The following is an 8,762-nucleotide window of genomic DNA, read 5'->3' as shown; positions in this document are numbered from 1 at the left end:
TTAACATTGGATATTCATTTAAACTTTAGGAAGAGTTTTCTGAAGGTATTTGTCTAGAGTGTAGCCACGTATGGAAGTGAAACGTGGATGACAAACGATTTAGACAAGAAGAAAACAGGAGAGCTGCATCAAACCAGTCTTCGGACTGAGGACCGCAACAAGAACTACATCATTTTATAACAGTTCCTTTAGCACAGCTCTTATGATAATGTTTGTATAACGTGTAATTTAGTAACAATGAAATAGTTCCTTGTTTATCCCCTATAGTTGTTCAAAATAGCGAAGTGTCTGTTGAAAAGTGAAAACAAACATTTTCCTTACACCAGGCACATCTGATATAAGAAAAATTAATGCATTCAAGCACATTGGAGTAATTATTAGTTTTATTTACGCAGATTGTGATGTGTATCAGTCATAGTTGATTGAATTCATAAAACATGGTGACAAAAACACATAACTCACAAACGACTGAAGTTAAAGAATACTGTTCCAACGATACACCTGAAATGAGAAAAAGCTATGGCATATCATACTGCCTGACGATTTCCCAAAAAATGGTTTCCAAGTAGGAAAATCAATATCTAATGTCAAATTGAAGGAACCTAGTAATACTGCAAGGTCAAGCTCTCTATCGGACTCTTTCATAAAATCTACATTGAAATCCCCACAAACAATAATTTGCTTTCCTCTGTCTGACATATGGCATAACAAAGAATCCAAGTTTTTCAAAATTAGTTGAAAATTTCCCAGTTGGGACCTATACATGGCTACAATTATGATAGTACCATATGTTGCTCTATATAAAAAATTTTAATTTCCAAATTTTTCATACTGTGACAGATTTTAACACATATGGCAACTCCTCTTCTCTCCATAGTGTCTCTACTTACCTGTGCTGTAAGTTTATATCCACCTACATTTACCATTCCCATACCTGTGACTATATGATGTTCAGAGAGGAATAGGACATCTATTCCCCCCTCAGTTTCTAAATCTTCTAAACAAACAAGAAGCTCATCTACTTTGTTTTTTAATCCCGTGATATTCTGCTGCAATATATTAACATTATTTTTCACTGTGCTTTTATGTGAATCTTGTAACATACAAACATTATTTTTCACTTTACTGTTATGAGAATCTTGTGATATTTTCACATCTCTAGTACCTGCCTGTCTGAACTTCTTACTGAGGTTAATTTCAATCAATATAGGATGACTGAACACTGATCTTAGCCTGGAAAAGTACTCCTGTGAGTTTCAGAGCCCCTCCTTTAAGATTTTGCTGTCATCCCAGCCAGTCTGCCATTCCCTTTTCTATTGAGATGCAGGCCATGTCTTATGAAGTCCCACCTACCAGTACCATCAACACGAACCAAACCTATGCCTGCCCGAAGCAGCTGATCTAGCCCCATATTGACCCTCCTGACAGAACTGTTCAATTGTGGCTGATCATACCCCATGGAAGCAGAAACTAAGGCAGCACTTGTATGGTTCGTTGCAGATGCTATTTTTACCTCTTCCATGGCTACTATCTAACAATAGAACTTTCCTCCTTCTTTCTACTTTTTTGAAACAATTGATTTCCTAGTGAAAGTCTGTTGAGTGCTGACTACACTTACATCTACTTGAGCCTCTTCCTTAGTTGACTGAGTTAGCAAGGCAAATCTATTGTTTGTGCTGATGATGAAACTGTCAGATACTGTTCTCTTTCTGTGGCCCCTGTTCCTTGCTACCACTTCCCACCTGTCTTCACCCTTCTCCCCCCTTAACCTCGTCAGTTCCTCCCTAGCACTATCCAGTTCAGCCTGAAGGGCTCTAATCTTCCTTTCCTGTTCCACTATTTTCCTATCCCTTGAACATAATCTCAGAACTGCTTGTGCCAGTCATCTGAAAATGTAATCATATCATGCAATCCACATGCACTGCTGCAACAACAAATCTTGAGTGAGTTGGAAACCTCTAAAATGGCGTACTAATTTTTTTTCCCCATATATTTCCGAAATTAAACAAAATTGAAAAATGCAATTGGACAGGGATGCAACTATACCAGGGACTCACACTATGGGCAGGATTGCACAATCCATAAAATAAAACAGATATTACTTTCATCACAAATTTACGTTTATTTAAACAGCATGCGTGTGTTTTTTCTATAGAAACGAAAACTAGAGGTACAGTTAGGGATGGCTTTTGAAATATGCAGACACTAAAGGATAGTCTCAAGTATCATTAATTGTGCCTTTCGTTTTCATTTCACTAGGAGAAACATATGTCGCATTTAACTTCTGTGGATTGCGCAGTCCTGCCTGTTGTGTGAGGCACTGATGTAGGTGAATCCCTGGCCAACTGCATTTTCCACATTTCGTTTAATCTGGCAATAAATGACATCATAGAGTTATGTGGGGTATCCTGTGTACTCTACTGGACATTAAATTTGCATCAGCAGGAAGAATAGCAAATAACTAAACTTCAATTATTGAGCATGTAAACTGCAGTAGGAAGAACGGAGGATTAAATTTGTGATTAGGGGGTATAGTGAGCGTGAAATTTAGTATATGCTGCCCCAGTGGCAGCAACAATGGTTATTTTCTGGCTGAGCATAAGTCGAAGTGAATTCACATGATAGACATGGGTACATCATTTCCAGTTGCTTCAAGACTTTGCCAGATTTTGTTACTCGTAATGATGTGCGAATGGTGGCATGCCACTCTCCTGAGGCAGGTCAGCGTAATACAGGCAACATGAGCTCTTCTGTTGTCTTGTTTAAGGACGTGATGGAGTCTTTGGAGATATGGAACAGCCATTGCCTTTAGCACATGAGAAATGTAATGTCTGATGTCAGAATTAAAGGCTATGCAGATCATAGGTAATCGGGTTCCATTGCCAATGGCAGCCCATACCACTCCACCATATGGCGATGATCAGCGCTATCTGGAAACGTTCATTTCCCTCGTAGCCTTCACACATGGATATGTCCATTGTATTCTGTGTGCAGAAGCGAGACTAGCCTGAGAAGACATGGTATGACTCCTGTATCCAGTATTATTGGACGCCACACTGTCGGTGTTCCTCTCTCTCACCACAGTAAGAGAAGTCACAACAATGGTCGCTGTGAAAGACATATGCTGCTCTAGATGTTGTCATACAGTCCATGCACTAGTCACATAATTTCCTGGGACCATGCATCGCGCCGAGCATGGCGCTCCTGCAACCACAGATTCTACATTCGTAAGACAGTCTGTGTTTCCTACCAACGCGAGCAGCAATATCGCTGAACGATAAAAAAATCTCAAAGGGCAATGATCCTGCCAGTGCCGAATTCTGTCACTGCTGATTGACGTCTCTCCTTCTTATACGATGTATAGCATAATCTTCTCACGAACGAACGACATTAAAATCTGATTTCTGAATGAGAAACATTGTGCATAATCTTTCCTGATGCAGGGTGATTACAAACAGCGTTAAAAGCTTGTAAGGGTGTTTCACGGTAGCTTGTGCTTAGAAATAACTCTTAAGAAAAATTCGATGCATCGCACCGTTTCCGAGTTAATTAGCACTAAAGTTTGCCCACCAGGGCTTTGTGATCGTAAACTCAAGATACCCACCAGAGACGGTGTCGCCAAATATGTTCGTCATTTGGTTTCCCAAATCCGAACAAGGGAGCAAAACAAAAAGTGTATATGGGGCGGTAGTAAGGATCACACCCGAGCCAATGCCTGACCAATCTCGTGTGCTATCATCTACGCTAGGCTATGCTGACACTTTTGGAGAAACATGTCCTTCAACTCCACAGAACGTCCTATTTTCAATGTCACATGCCTGTGAATCATAATAAATTTTTATGTAACTTCACGGTTCATGTATTGTCGTTCGACAAACGAAGCGAATGACTCAGGTTGTTGTGTCTGGTTCAGCATCGTTTGCAATCCCTTCATCTTGCCGTGGCGGAGCTATGCTCACAAGGTAGAGTGTCATTTCCTTTTCACATTGTAAGAAAATTTCTTGAGCTATCCGTGGATGTCTATATTCTCAGCAACAGCTTGTTATTTATTAGGCAGACATCTTTGGGTTCCATTCAGTACTTCATATTTTCTTCTGAGTGTTGTTTGATCCAATTAGCCTCCCAACAAAGTAGTTCGATAAAAACGTTTAATGGGGCTTCACATCAGGCTCAAATCAGAGATACTTTCGACTTGTACTTCATTTAAATCGGCTTTGTTTATTTGAAAACAAATGCATAGACTAACACATAATAATTATTATTGGTTTCTAACTACAAAATATCAATTTTTACAATGATTTCATTTGATCCACTTGCAATTTGCATCGACTTCAACTAACATGGGTTAATTTGAAAGTCAGCATTATATATATTGTAATACATATTTATCTTTTACAAACTGTTATGTCCCAATAATCCCCCCCCCCCCCACAGTTCAGATTTGATAGCCCCAACAAGATAGGCTTTGTTCTCCTGGTCCCACTGGTGTGGGCTATTCTTCACATCATCAAGCAACAACTATTTTTCAATGTTTCTTTCCATTATGGACTGTCAACATTAGATCTCATATTGGAAACGAACATGTTTGATCAGCCAGACTATCCATTTGCACTTGGGTGTCATCAGCCAATGAAATGGAGCAGGAAGAAGACATTGCACTCGTATTTGGGAAGACAGTAGATCAAAACCCCACGCAGATCCGCTTACTCACCTAAAAATCTTTCAGATGCTTTAAGGCATGATATACTGGTACACTAATTAACTACCAATACTGTACTTCATCTGTGTAGCACATTGAATGCGTGAAAATAAAAATTTTTGCAAAAATATTTACCATTTTGATCCAGTTTAGCAGCTATATCCCTCCATGCTTTGACCTTCTCCAAAATGTTCTTATAATCTGCATCGCCTGTATCATACATGTCAAACTTCTTCACCTGATTGCTAAATTTTTCTGATCCATCATTTCCAATGTGTGCACTGCATACTCACTGGTACGACAGATCTGCCTCATGCCACTGCTGACCCAGCCATCAGTGTGAGAACACAGCTAAAAGTGTACACCTGTAGGAGCTCACAGCCGTCGACCGCGCCAGGGAATCTGTATTTTGAGACAATATGGCGCTATCCACGTCGCAGCGAAGCCGCCCTTTATGTAACTGACACGATAAAATGTAAATGTCGTGTGACTAGGGCCTCGTAGCAGGTAGACTTTTCGTCGGGTGCAAGTCTTTCGATTTGACTCCACTTCGGTGACTTGTACGTCGATGGGGGATGAAATGATGATGATTAGGACAACACAACACCCAATACCTAAGTGTAGAAAATGTCCGTCCCAGCCGCTAATCGAACCCAGGCCCTTAGGATTGCCATTCTATTGCGCTGACCATTCAGTTGCCAGGGGCAGTCAACTAACATGATGCATTCAACAAGGTGGCCTGGCCGCCGTGGCTCAAGGTCGAAGATCGCTCAGGCAGACCTCATGTTTGTTATCAGGCCCTAACAGATACAGTAAAACTGTAACACTATCAGCATTGCTGTATGTTGTGGAGAAGAAAGAATCAATGCTGAGTAGGAGAAAACTGGAGAAAACATTAGAAAAGTGTTCAGGGTCCATGAATGGGTACTGATATAGGTAGCACACAAATTTAATTACATATCATGCCTAATGTAGAAGAGTTTGGTTAGGAATGAAGATGCGCAGACATGCCAGTGACAATAGTAGACAATGTAGAAAACGAAACTGTAAACAGCAGATCGGAAGAGAATGTGATTCCTGAATTGAGTACAAAGTATCACAGTTAAGAACGAAAAGATCAATGCCCATTAGCTGCAGTAAATTGGCAACGGGCCATGGTAATAATGATGTGAGTAGAATAGCACTAAGGTTCCATCTCATTTCGCTGATACCAACACATTTTGGTGTTAGCATTCCAGGAATTGCACTGAAGTCAGTGATTTTTTATATCAGCGTTCCAGGAATTGGACTGATGTCAGTACATTTGGGTGTCAGTGTTTCCAGTGCTGAGGCAATTGTGCTTGATATTCTAGGTCACTGACCATGCACCCCCTCTCTGTCCCAGTTTTGTCCTCAGCCAATTGCAAAATGTCAATGTCATGATGGTCTCAGCCAGTCACCTCACAGCCCCAACACTCTTGGGCTATTTGGTCTCCATTCTAGCTCTGTGCTCAGTAGTGGGAAGGTCATGGTGTTGGTATTTGTGATAAATAACAAATTAATTTTATAATTATTATTCTAATTATGTGAGTTTCACCATTTACTGTACTGAGAAGACCATTGGCAGCAGAGTTATCCTAGCTGCAAATGTTACCATAGTTTATGAGGTAAGTTGCTCTGACAGTATAATGACATCATGGAATGTCCTGCAAAATGGTTGTAAATATTAATGTATGACACTCTGACAGTATTAATTAATGACACCATTGCATATTCTGCAAAATGACAGTAAATATTAATGTAAGAAACTCTGAAAGTGCAGATTAATGGTATGATGACACATTCTGCAAAATGGCAGTAAATTTAAAGCAAGATAACTTGACATCATAGTGTGCATATAAATTAATAACATCATAGTAAATTCTACAAAAATGTTAACCCTCTGGGTGAATTGTGTGTGTGTGTGTGTGTGTGTGTGTGTGTGTGTGTGTGTGTGATGTGTGACATATTGTGTAAAATGGCAGTAAATTTATCTAATAAAATGGAACATATTCATTACAAAGCATGAGACTGTCTCTAAATTTGATTCTTGTGAGTTATTAAATGATTTTGCATTTCAAATTCTACAAAATGGCTGAATACTTTAGGCTATCCACTCCTCTATATAAACTGTATGTGACTGGGGGGAGGGGGGCTTACTTACTTAAAAATGGTAGCCAATATTACTGTAATTAATAGTTCAAAATGGTCACCTTCAAGTTTTATATCTTCATTAATACAATTAGCAGCAAGATATTAGTAGCACTCCACAGATATCCACTATAAGTACGTGACTGTACAGCAAGCAAATTCTCATTACAACCAAAAGAAATCCCCAGTATTCTTTTCTGTTTCCATTACCTTAGTAACTTTAGCCTAGAGAAAATGCCCAAGTACTTTTCCTTTAAAACGTGGGCAGGAGGGGCATAGTGTGATTCAAAAGACAAAAATACATAGTCCCAACTATGTACATCATCCCTGCATTATTGTGTGTGTGTGTGTGTGTGTGTGTGTGTGTGTGTGTGTGTGTGTGTGTGTGTTTGTTTGTTACATTATCCTATCAACAGAATCACTATAACTTGTTGATATCATGGTGTTGTCTGTAAACACTAAAATGCATGACCTCTGCCTGATACAAACCAATGTACAAACTCAGTAATCCTAAGACACATGTAAATACTTACCTATTCAACATGCATCTTACCGCAAAGATATGCCTCATTAGCCGACAGAGCCAAGTGGGGCCTGAGTGCAAACTTCCCACCAGCAATGGGCATGCATGGCTCATCAAGTATAAGAAAGTGATGCACAACACATGCCAGCAGCTTCACATCAGCATACCATTGCTTACACTTAAAAAAGTAACTGCAAGAGCAGTCAACATTACGTGATAAATGTTTATTACGCATTGACATCTCGACAAATTCCATTCACATTCCCAACTAAGTGGTGGTGGTGAAATATTAAATGCTATGCACACACACACACACACACACACACACACACACACACACACACACACACACACACACAAGTGGTATGCACAAGCTGGCAAACAAGCAACATCAATTTAAAGCAGAATTTTATGTGCCCATTCAATAGAGCATTTTTCAAATTAGTCTAAAGGCCTACCCCTACACATAAGCCGGACATCAGTATGTTAGGAATGATACATTGCTATTAACAAGCCATCACTGTGCCATACTGTCCCTAGAAAAGTTCTCTCGTATTAAGTTTCACACAAACTGTGTACAAGAAGCTGATAAATCTGCACAATAAATCAGACAAAAGGTAAAAAATGAAAATGGTAATTTCCCTTACAAATAAACTACCTTGACAATTTACGTTATTACACATATACACTGACAGAAAAAATCATAGCACCATGGAGGATGTGTGTGATTTAAATGAAAGTTGGCAGGTGTGTTTCTACAGCTGAAAGATGATGACTAATTTTCGCACCAGTCGTATAGGAGTGGCGCTAGTAGCGCCGCTATGAGGATGCAAATTAGATTTGGTTTAGATACGCACTGTAACAGTCCTGATGTTAGTAACCTTTGAGATTGGATGTGGTGAGTTGGTGTTAGTCATGAACGCCTTTAAGGTAACAAAGATGCCATTATCAATACCTCACTGAGTTTGAGCGTAGTTGTGTAATAGGACTATGAGAAGCTGGATGTTCCTTCTCTGATATTCAGAAGGAATTGGTGGGAATGTAGCCACTGTACATGACTGCTGACAGTGGTGGTCACGAAAATGTATCGTCACAAGAAGACCGGGCTCCAGATGACCATGTATCACTACCGAGAGGGAAGACCATGTTATTCGGCATATGGGTCTGGAGCATTGTACTGCATTTGCAGCAGCAATTTGAGCAGCAGTTGGCACCACTGTGACACAACAAACTGTTACAAAACAGGTACTTCCAGGACAGCTCCAAGCCAGATGTCCTGTAGGCGCATTCCACTGAGCCCAAACCACTGTCATTTGCTCCTTCAATTAGACCTTACTGGACGGCAGGGTGGAAGTCTGTTGCGTTTTTCTG

The sequence above is a fragment of the Schistocerca piceifrons genome, chromosome X, assembly GCF_021461385.2.
Source record: "Schistocerca piceifrons isolate TAMUIC-IGC-003096 chromosome X, iqSchPice1.1, whole genome shotgun sequence".
Classification (NCBI taxonomy): domain Eukaryota; kingdom Metazoa; phylum Arthropoda; class Insecta; order Orthoptera; family Acrididae; genus Schistocerca; species Schistocerca piceifrons.
This window is presented reverse-complemented; position numbering follows the sequence as displayed.